The sequence below is a fragment of the Nerophis lumbriciformis genome, linkage group LG15, assembly GCF_033978685.3.
Source record: "Nerophis lumbriciformis linkage group LG15, RoL_Nlum_v2.1, whole genome shotgun sequence".
Classification (NCBI taxonomy): Eukaryota; Metazoa; Chordata; class Actinopteri; order Syngnathiformes; family Syngnathidae; genus Nerophis; species Nerophis lumbriciformis.
The window spans coordinates 22742181-22755833 of NC_084562.2; positions in this window are offsets into that span (position 1 = coordinate 22742181).

Here is a 13653-nt window from a genome sequence, read left to right on the forward strand (position 1 = left end):
CTGAGAAACAAACACAACAAGGTTAGAAATAACAGGACTAAGGAGAAATAACGTACCAGAACTGACGAGGCGAAGTAGGCGCATGCACGTGGGAGGTGCAGGATAAAATAACCGGCAAGACCCAGCTGTGGGTGACGAGCTTAAATACTCCTCTGAAGAAATAGGTTGCAGGTGTGCCTTAGTGTCCGCCCCTCGCTGGAGACTAATGAGCGGAGGAAACATCACAATAAAAAGAGAAGGCAGGAAGATAAAAACACAACAGTCTGGATACAACACTGATAAAGACAACTGCTGATCTTTTGGATTGCCAGCTTGCACAGATACAAAAATACCACTTCAGCACAATTGACAATAATTTATATCAACGACCCTTAAGCATAAAGTTATGATGATAATATATACATAATTATTCAAACATTTCCCTCCTGTTTATCACATAACTTCTCCGGAATCTTCTTATCCCCAATAACTTACTCTTACAATTTTCAGTTAATAATTAATTTCACTAGGGCCAATTTATTTTTACACTCACAGTTCAACGTCATCATACTTTTATATTTTTCCTATATATATATAGTCACCAGGGTCTGAACACAGATCAGGAACACCGTCCAGGCAGGTATCAGACAAATCCAAATAAAACATATCAAAGAGAGCGCAAAATGTGTTTCCACCAAAAAATGGACTTTCAGAATGCTGAGTGAAATAAACGTAACAAGCAGAATGGGCACGTCAGTACGTCAAAAGGTATCGCGGGCAAATACGACGCCGTAGCAACAACGAGCGCCACTTTTGGTACGGTATGGTATGGCATGCTCTTTATATATATATATATATATATATATATATATATATATATATATATATATATATATATATATATATATGTATATATATATATATATATATATATATATATATATATATATATATATTTATATATATATATATATATATATATATATATATATATATATATATATATATATACATATACATATATATATATACATATATATATATATATATATATATATATATATATATATATATATGTATATGTACATATATATGTAAATATATATGTAAATGTATAATAAGTATGTATATACAGTATACTGTGTATATATATGTATAAATATAAATATATATATATATATATATATATATATATATATATGTATATGTGTGTATATATACATATATATATGTGTATATAAATATCTTTAAATTCAGAAGTAACTTACAATTATAAAATATGTAAAAAATACATTTAATTGTCAATAAACCTACAGTAAATGGTCGTCTCCTTGTCTGTTTTTCTTTTACTGCCTTTGTGTCGACGCATTTGTGTCTCCTGGGTCCTTCTCAGCCCCGCCGTTTTCCTTTTTTTCTCCTCGACTAATCAGCTCTCGACCCGCTCGTATAATCTCCCAGGTGTGTCCTTCTTTTTTAATTAGTTGTGTTTTTGTTTTAAATTGCTCCTCCTTGAACGTCGTCGTCAGTCCATCGGTTCCTCTCCAAAGCCAATTCCTGCCGCCTATCTCCAGTTCTTCCTGGCCACCGAGCAGTCCCGGTCCTACCTGACCGGGGTACTGGGACCCCTCCTGTAAAGAGGGAGGAGTAACCCAGACACATTTGTTCTAAAGCTGAAGATGAAAAATGCTGTCTAAAGTCTGAATCCATCTCTAAAATAGTCGCCCTCCTCACTTTGTTTTTTTCCTCGTGGGGATCGAAACTGAAAGTTAACCTGGCATGTGTTGAGCGTACACACATTCTTCTCCACTCTCACTCCCCGCACCTTGTACTTCATGACACTATTAAAACGAGAAAAGAATATGTGTGTGTGCATATATAAGAACCGGGGTTGAGATCATTGTGTGTAAAGTGATCCGTAAAACAATAATCCTCCAACAGGGGTTTCCATGGCAACGGGGGTCGAACTTGGAACCCTCAAGTTGCTGGCATGGCCACTCTACCAACCGAGCTACACCGCTCCAAATAAAACAGTCTCCCTGACCACCTGAGGGCACCACAGACTGTGGATGCTTTTAAAAAAAGGCTTTAAAACCCTTATTTTAAAAAAAGCCTTTTTATAGATATATGCATACTAGTTCTAGCTATTAGGCTGTTCTAGTTTTTATGTGTATTTATTTTTTATTATCTTTTTATCATTATTATTTTGCTAATACACTGTAACACTTTGAGGTTGTTTGCTCAATGTAAAGTGCTTTTTACAAATACAATCTATTATTATTATTATTATTATCATAACACCCTTTACACTTCAAAAAAGAGCTAACAAAATATATGATTTTAGGAAAATAAATACTAAAAACTGGTGAAATTATCTGTCCATGCAGCTAAGTTCATTTTACTTGATAAGGCATCCTAAATTAAAATGTGTATATATAGATAAATTAGCGGGAGAATAGAAATAGGTGTTTTTCCCCCGGAATACAAGCATTATTAAAATTGCAATTCTTAATTTAAGCATCCTTGGGATGTTGTCTTTTAAAAAAACAAAACATTTGTTTTTAAGGCAAACAAGTCCCAGGAATACAATTACATATCAAATGTTCCCTTTCCCCCCCAAAAAAAACAAGACACCCACAAAATATAGAAATTAAATAAGGGAAATTTAATTAATTCAAGTAAGTAAATACAAATACAAAGTCACAGAGACGTTTCTTAAGCGCAAAAAGTATGAGTAAAACGGTAAAGCTGTATTTTCAGTATAGTCACCCCCAAAATCCTCCACACGACACCTCCGCTCCAGACAGGCTAACCTCCTCCAACCTACGAGGACAAAGCTACGAACAATGGGAGACCGGGCTTTCTGCGCCGCCGCTCCCAGTCTGTGGAATGCTCTCCCTGACCACCTGAGGGCACAATAGACTTTGGATGATTTTATAAAAGGCTTAAAAACCCTTCTTTTTAGAAAAGCCTTTTTTGTTTTAGATACATGCATACTTGTTTTAGCTATTTGGCTGTTCTACTTTTTATTTGTATAAATTTTTTCTTATCTTTTTATTTTTATTTTTATTTAAATTTTTAAATTTTTAAATTTTTAAATTTTTAAATTTTTAAATTTTTAAATTTTTAAATTTTTAAATTTTTAATTTTTTTAATTAAAAAAATACAAATAATACATTGTAGCACTTTGAGGTTGTTTACTCAATGTAACGTGCTTTTTTTTTTACAAATAAAATCTATTATTATTATTATTATTAGTTAAGAATCATATTCATTTTTTTTTAATTTTTTTTTATTCATATTTTATATTTTTTTAAAGAATTTATTAATCAATCAAACAAAACATTTGTATTATTTTTTTTTAAATCTTTTTTTTTTATTTTTATTTAAATTTTAAAATTTTAAAATTTTAAAATTTTAAAATTTTTAAATTTTTAAATTTTTAAATTTTTAAATTTTTAAATTTTTAAAAATTTTTATTAAAAAAAATACAAATAATACACTGTATCACTTTGAGGTCGTGTACTCAATGTAACATGCTTTTTTTTTTTTTTTACAAATAAAATCTATTATTATTATTATTATTATTATTATTATTATTATTATTAGTTAAGAATCATATTCATTTTTTAATTTTTTTTATTTATTCATATTTTATATATTTTTTAAAGAATTTATTAATCAATCAAACAAAACATTTGTATTATTTTTTCTTATCTTTTTATTTTTATTTTTATTTAAATTTTTATTTAAATTTTTAAATTTTTAAATTTTTAAATTTTTAAATTTTTAAATTTTTAAATTTTTAAATTTTTAAATTTTTTTATTAAAAAAAATACAAATAATACACTGTAGCACTTTGAGGTCGTTTACTCAATGTAACGTGCTTTTTGTTTTTACAAATAAAATCTATTATTATTATTATTATTATTATTATTAGTCAAGAATCATATTCATTTTTTATTTTTTTAAATTTATTTATATTTTATATATTTTTTAAAGAATTTATTAATCAATCAAACAAAACAATACACAGCAATAACATAACAATGCAATCCAATTCCAAAACCAAACCCGACCCAACAACATTCAGAACTGCAATAAACAGAGCAATTGAGAGGACACACAAACATGACACACAACAATCTAAAAGTAGTGAAAGATAAATGAATATTATCAACAATATTATCAATATTAGTAACAATTTCAACATAGCAGTGATTAAAAAAATCCCTCATTGACATTATCATTACAGACATTAATAAAAAAAAAATTAAAATAATAATAATAATAAAAAATGAACAATAGTGTCACAGTGGCTTACACTTGCATCGCATCTCATAAGAATCATATTCATGATTTATTAGATTTATTCATATCAGCACGACATCATTGCATGTGAGAAGCACCCCTGCTACAAGACACGTAGCCTTGAACGTAGTCCGCCACTGCCTGGTTAGCTTCCCTTTCCATTCGGGCGACAGGAGGCCATACATCAAAGCTAACAACCGTTCCCTTTAACCGAGCGTGGTAGGTATACTATAACAACGGCAATGAACAGCGGCCCTTTGACTTTATGTTTAAGAACTCATAAAGTATTCATTACTCATGCATGAGGAGCAGCGTGCTGCTTCTTTAACAGTGTGACATTCATTAAATCTTTAGAGCTAAAGTGTTAATTGCATCATGTTCAGTGCCTTGATGTTGCGCGTGCCCTTCTAAATGCAGACGAGCGGCGACGCTACGGGTGGAATCACACTTTTTTAAAGGCTGCATAATGTGCAGAACCTTTCCAGCGCTGACTCCATAGGTGCTATGTTGGCGTGGGCGGTACCCACCCAGTCCATCTGGCACCTGGATCACCACGAGTCTGCATGCACTTTTTTGGGGCTTTGCATGCGAGGTACGTAAAGTCGTGGTCAAAAGTTGACATACACTTGTAAAGGACATTGTCAGGTTCAAACACTGATGACATCTATTAAACAAGACAAGAAGCAAAGACCTCTCCTCTCCTATTTCTGGGGCTGAGGTTGCTGAGGTAGTTAAAAAGCTCCTCGGTGGCAAGGCCCCGGGGGTGGATGAGATCCGCCCGGAGTTCCTTAAAGCTCTGGATGCTGTGTGGCTGTCTTGGTTGACAAGACTCTGCAGCATCGCGTGGACATCGGGGGCGGTACCTCTGGATTGGCAGACCGGGGTGGTGGTTCCTCTCTTTAAGAAGGGGAACCGGAGGGTGTGTTCTAACTATCGTGGGATCACACTCCTCAGCCTTCCAGGTAAGGTCTATTCAGGTGTACTGGAGAGGAGGCTACGCCGGATAGTCGAACCTCGGATTCAGGAGGAACAGTGTGGTTTTTGTCCTGGTCGTGGAACTGTGGACCAGCTCTATACTCTCGGCAAGGTCCTTGAGGGTGCATGGGAGTTTGCCCAACCAGTCTACATGTGTTTTGTGGACTTGGAGAAGGCATTCGACCGTGTCCCTCGGGAAGTCCTGTGGGGAGTGCTCAGAGAGTATGGGGTATCGGACTGTCTGATTGTGGCAGTCCGCTCCCTGTATGATCAGTGCCAGAGCTTGGTCCGCATTGCCGGTAGTAAGTCGGACACGTTTCCAGTGAGGGTTGGACTCCGCCAAGGCAGCCCTTTGTCACCCATTCTGTTCATAACTTTTATGGACAGAATTTCTAGGCCCAGTCAAGGCGTTGAGCGGATCTGGTTTGGTGGCTGCAGGATTAGGTCTCTGCTTTTTGCGGATGATGTGGTCCTGATGGCTTCATCTGGCCAGGATCTTCAGCTCTCACTGGATCGGTTCGCAGCCGAGTGTGAAGCGACTGGGATGATAATCAGCACCTCCAAGTCCGAGTCCATGGTTCTCGCTCGGAAAAGGGTGGAGTGCCATCTCCGGGTTGGGGAGGAGATCTTGCCCCAAGTGGAGGACTTCAAGTACCTCGGAGTCTTGTTCACGAGTGAGGGAAGAGTGGATCGTGAGATCGACAGGCGGATCGGTGCGGCGTCTTCAGTAATGCGGACGCTGTATCGATCCGTTGTGGTGAAGAAGGAGCTGAGCCGGAAGGCAAAACTCTCAATTTACCGGTCGATCTACGTTCCCATCCTCACCTATGGTCAGGAGCTTTGGGTTATGACCGAAAGGACAAGATCACGGGTACAAGCGGCCGAAATGAGTTTCCTCCGCAGGGTGGCGGGGCTCTCCCTTAGAGATACGGTGAGAAGCTCTGTCATCCGGGGGGAGCTCAAAGTAAAGCCGCTGCTCCTCCACATGGAGAGGAGCCAGATGAGGTGGTTCGGGCATCTGGTCAGGATGCCACCCGAACGCCTCCCTAGGGAGGTGTTTAGGGCACGTCCGACCGGTAGGAGGCCACGGGGAAGACCCAGGACACGTTGGGAAGACTATGTCTCCCGGCTGGCCTGGGAACGCCTCGGGGTCCCACAGGAAGAGCTGGACGAAGTGGCTCGGGAGAGGGAAGTCTGGGCTTCCCTGCTTAGGCTGCTTCCCCCGCGACCCGACCTCGGATAAGCGGAGGAAGATGGATGGATGGATGGATGGAAGCAAAGAATCAAACAGAGACAGAATTAATATTGGACTCAATTGAGGAGAGACGCCGTCGACCTGTAACCTCTTACAGTGTCACCCACTCTCTGGCGAAAAATTGTACGCCGCCTCTTTTTATTTGGACTTTCCTTGTATGTAAACAGTCATTGTTTTCGGTCACATTAACACAAGAGAAAAAGATGCCTCGGGCTTGGGCTGGTCCTGGATTCAGCTTGGGCAGGTCTTCGATGACAATAGATAACCCGCCTCCCGTCTCCTCCCATCGTACACAATGGAATTTTCCAAGCCTTTGCTTGGTGCAAGAAAGACAGCCTCTTGTCTGTTCATTGGGATCTCAGAATGGAACGTTTTTTGATAATTTACGTACAATTTTTCTGACAAACGTTATGTCATGGCTGTCTTCAATCAATCAATCAATCAATGTTTATTTATATAGCCCTAAATCACTGCCATGATCCGTGGTCCGGATCATGTTTTGTTTAGTTATGTTCTGTCAGTTTTGGACTTCTTTAGTTCCCGTTTGCAATTCCTTGTTTGTTTGGTCACCATGGTGACTCATTGTGTTCACCTGTCTCTGATTAGTGCTCGCCCGCTCACCTGCTTCCCGAGCACTAATCAGAGGCATTATTTAAGCTAGTCTTTGCTAGTCAGTCGGCCTGGATTCATTGTTTGCGTCACACCTATGCCACGTAAGTTTTGTTCATTCCATGTCCTAGTCCATTCTAGGTTTAGCTTCATGTGTTTTAGGCACGCTTGCCTTTTTTGTTGTTTGCCTGCTTTTTGGTAGTCCGGTGATTTATGTTCAATAAATCGAATCCTACCTTTATGCCTTCGTCCGGAGCCGTCCTTTGCATCTTGGGAGAACAACCGCGCAGTAAGCTGCGGCCCGATCGTGACAATCACAAGTGTCTCAAAGGGCTGCACAAGCCACAACGACATCCACGGTTCAGTGCCAACATAAGGGCAAGGAAAAACTCACAACCCAGTGGGACGTCGATTTGAATGACTATGAAAAACCTTGGAGAGGACCGCAGATAGGGGAGACCGGATGCAATGGGCGTTGAGTGGGTCTGACATAATATTGTGAAAGTCCAGTCCATAGTTGATCCAACATAATAGTGAGAGTCCAGTCCATAGTGGGGCCAGTAGGAGACCATCCCGAGCGGAGACGGGTCATCAGCGCAGAGATGTCCCCAACCGATGCACAGGGTCCCGACTCTGGACAGCCGGCACTTCATCCATGGCCACCGGACCTGTCCCTACCCTTCCACAAGGGAGAGGGGGGCATAAAATAAAATAAACGGCAGATCAACTGGTCTAAAAAGGGGGTCTATTTAAAGGCTAGAGTATACAAATGAGTTTTAAGATGGGACTTAAAAGCTTCTACTGAGGTAGCATCTCTAACTGTTACCGGGAGGGCATTCCAGAGTACTGGAGCCCGAATAAAAAACGCTCCATAGCCCGCAGACTTTTTTTGGGCTCTGGGAATCACGAATAAGCCGGAGTTCTTTGAACGTAGAATTCTTGCCGGGACATATGGTACAATACAATCAGCAAGATAGGATGGAGCTAGACCGTGTAGTATTTTATACGTAAGTAGTACAACCTTAAAGTCACATCTTAAGTGCACAGTAAGCCAGTGCAGGTGAGCCAGTATAGGTATATATGTATATAAAGGTATATACAGTATAGGTATATATATAGGTATATATGTGTATAAAGGTATATACAGTATAGGCGTAATATGATCAAACTTTGTTGTTCTTGTCAAAAGTCGAGCAGCCGCATTTTGTACCAACTGTAATCTTTTAATGCTAGACATAGGGAGACCCGTAAATAATACGTTACAGTAATCTCAGAGTCGCTAGTGGACAAAATGGAACGAATTCTAGCAATATTACGGAGATGAAAGGAGGCCGTTTTAGTAACACTCTTAATGTGTGACTCAAAGGTGAGTACATATTTTATTTTAACACTATAACTACCAAAAAAGAAGCAAACAAAAGGCGCGCACAATGGCGGAGAACACACTTGACTAATGAAACCAAAAGACTAGCACAAAGGCAATTAACTATGAACATGAAACAAAAACACTTACTGTGGCATGAAAAACAGAAGAAGCAGAATCCTCCCCTTTAAATTGTCCAAAATGTTTTTTATTTTTACCCACCTGAGTTTTAGTGGGGAAAAAAAAAGAAAAATCTTGTGGCGTGGGCGTGGCATGAAAACTTGGACATGGCTTGGTTTGACAAGAAAAATAATTTGAAAAAAAAATCTCCAGGTCTGTGGCGTCCTCCTTGAGCTGCCAGGCTGGCTGTCGTCCATTTCCGCCCTGAGGGGGAGGAGCTTGTGGGAGTGACGTGGGCTGTCCGCTCCCGAAAGCCTTCCCTGACGTCCTTCGTCTGGAGCGGGGCTTCCGGGACTGCGGTGACGCAGCGCCGTCTTTGGACCAGACGGAGCTTATCGGTACCAGCGCGCTGTCCGGCCCCCAGATCAGATCCCTGCACTCCCCGGGAGAATAGCGCAGCGTCTCGGCCTCCATGGCGCGCAGCACCTCCCAAGAAGCCTCATCCAACTCGTCCAACTTTCTCGCGGAAAAACGTCTTTGCTGGTGACATTCTGTCAATACGTGGACCTTGGGTTGTGTTTTCCCGGAATGCAAAGGAAAGTTGGCGCGGGCAAGACGTGAATGCGAGTACATATTTTATTTGAACACTATAACTACCAAAAAAGAAGCAAACAAAAGGCGCGCACAATGGCGGAGAACAAACTTGACTAATGAAACCAAAAGACTAGCACAAAGGCAATTAACTATGAACATGAAACAAAAACACTTACTGTGGCATGAAAAACGTGCATGAAACAATGGCTTGGCATGACCGGTAGCAGAGGTAGAAAGGATAGATAGATATGATAATGCATACTTGCCAACCTTGAGACCTCCGATTTCGGGAGGTGGGGGGTGGGGGCGTGGTCGGGGGTGGGGTGGGGCGTGGTTGGGGGCGTGGTTAAGAGGGGAGGAGTATATTGACAGCTAGAATTCACCAAGTCAAGTATTTCATACATATATATATATATATATATATATATATATATATATATATATATATATATATATATATATATATATATAGATATCTACATCCTGAAAATATGCAGACAAAACTGTGTTTGGATAATTGATACTTCAAACTTGCATAAATAAATATTAAGGAATATAACATAACTTGGCTTCTGAGAGTTTCAAAATGTAATGAATAAAATGCTAAAGTTGTTGATAAACAAGCAATTATTTTATTAATTAAATATGGTCATTTTAAATGAATTATTATGATCATTTAAAATCAATTATTTCAAATATGTTTATTTTAATGTATAATTCTATGGCTGGATGTAATAAGGAGTCACAAAAAAATACAAATAAAAATACAATTAATTTTGATGTTTTTAGCAAAACATAGTAAAAATGTATTTATTTTTTTTAATTTTTTTTTATTAATAAATATATTTATTTTTAGGTAAACTAAACATAATACAATTTATCTCTAGTCTGGATGATTTAGTTTTTGTCACCCTGTTGTCATGAAAAAAGGCTGTCCTCACTCAGGTCCACATGGAGCTGGAGGGGCCGTGGCTTCCAGCTCCGGCTGAAAATCGGGAGATTTTCGGGAGAATATTTGTCCCGGGAGGTTTTGGGGAGAGGCGCTGAAATTCGGGAGGGTTGGCAAGTATGTGATAATGTCACCAGGACGAAGAACAGAAACAGACTGGCTTAAATAGCCGTGACATGATCAGTGAAAGCAGGTGCGTGACTCAAAATGTGAAAACGTGAGACAGGTGCGTGACATGAGGATGTGAACCAGGTGAAACTAATGGCTGCTATGGTGACAAAGCAAGGGAATGAAACCAGGAACTAAAAAGTGTCCAAAAACCAAGCAAAACATAACTAAACAAAACATGATCACAGACATGACAAGACTGGCTTGCAGCTTTGCACAGACAAAGAAAAATACAATTTCAGCACAATTGATAATAACTATAGCAACGGCCCTTAAGCGTAAGAGTTGTGTGATAATATATACATAATTATTCTCACAATACTTTTGACCCAGCAGATTTGCTCACATTTTCAGTAGACCCATAATAAATTCAAAAAAGAACCAAACTTCATCAATGTTTTTTTTTTGTGTGACCAACAAGTATGTGCTCCAATCACTCTAAAAAAAAAAAAGAGAGTTGTAGAAAATATTGGAAACTCAAGACAGCTATGACCAGGCCCGGCCCTAACCAATCTGGCGCCCTAGACAAGATTTTAGGTGGCGCCCCCCCACATCGGCAGTGAAGTGTATATACTCACAAGAAACCGAATAGCTTTGTCTTTGACCTTTTTTTTTTTACTTACAACCAGAGGTGGGTAGTAACGCGCTACATTTACTCCGTTACATCTACTTGAGTAACTTTTGGGATAAATTGTACTTCTAAGAGTAGTTTTAATGCAACATACTTTTACTTTTACTTAAGTATATTTATAGAGAAGGAACGCTACTTTTACTCCGCTACTTTTACTCCGCTACTTTTATCTACATTCAGCTCGCTACTCGCTACTAATTTTTATCGATCTGTTAATGCACGCTTTGTTTGTTTTGGTCTGTCAGACAGACCTTCAAAGTGCCTGCCTTACTGGTGACGTTTCACTTCGTTCCACCAATCAGATGCAGTCACTGGTGACGTTGGACCAATCAAACAGAGCCAGGTGGTCACATGACCTGACTTAAACAAGTTGAAAAACTTATTGGGGTGTTACCATTTAGTGGTCAATTGTACGGAATATGTACTGTACTGTGCAATCTAATCATAAAAGTTCCAATCAATCAATCAAAAGTGTGAAGGAAAAAATATACTTTTTTTATTTCAACCGTACATCCCGTCAAAAGCCTCAAGACTGACCGCACATGAGGACGTTCCTGTCTTCACAATAAAAGTGCCGCTCCATCGCGCCTGCACTTACAAAACAAGAGTCTCCGAAAGCCAGCGCAAACAAGCTAGCAAGCTACGGAGTTTGACGCCAATATATTTCTTGTAAAGTGTATAAAAACGAATATGGAAGCTGGACAAATAAGGTGCCAAAAACCAACCACTTTCATGTGGTATTAGACAGAAAGGAGGAACTTTTCTTCTCCTCCATTTGAAAACGTGGACGTTATCATCACTACTGTCTGATTACAATCAACGCAAGTCATCAGAATCAGGTAATACACCAACTTATATTCTAGTCTGCATGAAAGAAAGGAATCTATATGTTAAACATGCATGTATATTCATTAAAACATCTTTAACATGTAAACAAAAACAGCAAAATAAATACATATAAATTATATACTGTATATATCAATGTATATGTATGTATATATATATATATATATATATATGTGTGTGTGTGTATGTTACTCATCAGTTACTCAGTACTTGAGTAGTTTTTTCACAACATACTTTTTACTTTTACTCAAGTAAATATTTGGGTGACTACTCCTTACTTTTACTTGAGTAATAAATCTCTAAAGTAACAGTACTCTTACTTGAGTACAATTTCTGGCTACTCTACCCACCTCTGCTTACAACTATACCTAATATATAAAGGGGTGGAAAAGTGACTATTACCTGCAGGGCAAACATTAGCTAACCAGAAGGCAATAACAATGTAAACAAAAACACCTGCTTAAAAGATCTAATACAAATGTCCCTGAGGAATGTAAGGTGGGAGTACTGTAATTACCTAACGTTACATTATTATTTTCCATAACAATTTAGCCCCCTCCACAATATTAACCTGACGTTAAAACAGAACTAGCTATTTATTGATTAGCAATTGCCAAATCATGTAACATTAGCTTAATGCTAAAAAGCCAGGTTACTATCACATTCTGTAACAGACAAATAATTTCATGTAGGCTAACGTTACCTACCTGCTACCTCTGTCTTTTCTCGTTTCTCCTCCTCTTCTTTTCTCTTTTTTCTTCTCTGGGCACCTGACAGTTTTGGCCGTTTTGACATCTTGTGTTGATTTTTTGATGTGGTGACGTCCAAAAAGAGTCATGATACGGGAGGGGGGGGCGCACCGTGCGGGGGGAAGGGGGGGGCGTAATGTTGTAACAAATAATATTTCTATTAAATAGGCTTTAATTTGCATTTTAATTAACATGGGATTATTTTTTGTATTTAGAAATAATAGTACCAACTTTTTTTTTTTTTTTTTTCTCCAACATTTGTGGCACTGGCGTGGCGCCCCCTGATGGACGGCGCCCTTAGCATTTGCCTATACGGCCTATGCCACGGGCCGGCCCTGGCTATGACATTATGTCCTTTACAAGTGTATGTAAACTTTTGATCACGACTGTATGCGAGTGCAGAGGTTAATTTAGTTTCCTCGCAAACATGGGAGTGTCTCTAGTCTTTAACATTTAAATCCAAAAGGGGGGTGTTTTTCAGGGAGCCAAAAGGTCGTGTGAAGGGTAATAAATCCCCAGCTCCAATCTCCCCAGCCAAGCAGAGGTTTCAACACATGCTAAAAAAAAAATACAAAAAAATGGGCCCTAGGCTACGATGCGGGTGTACCGCTCACCTGAATAATGCACAAGGTAAAAGGGTCAGGATGGAATTTCCATTTCTATAAAACGTAAGAGAAAAGCGGGGAGGCGAGGAGGTCGGATGCAATTAACCCCTTCGTACAACGCCACAGAAGCCGGCTAATTACACGTTATATTAATACCTGCCCTCCGTGCTCCGACAGCATATTTACATCTTCAACATCTCTGCGGGGGGGGGACCTGATGGAAATTACCTGAGCTTTGTTGCTATGCAGGGTCAAGTGGGACAAAGTTATAAAAACACATCTTTAAATATTTACTTAAATGTGTTTTTACTAATGAAATTGGAATTAAATACTTAAATGTGTCTTTAAATTTAACCTGAATATGCACAATTATTTTTTTTCATTTGCATTATTGCATGATTTAATTAAAAATTAAATGTATTTAATGATTTAATGATGTTTTTAGTTCATGAAGTAAGTAAATATTTTTGGAATTTAATACATTAAAGTGTTGTCATTAGTT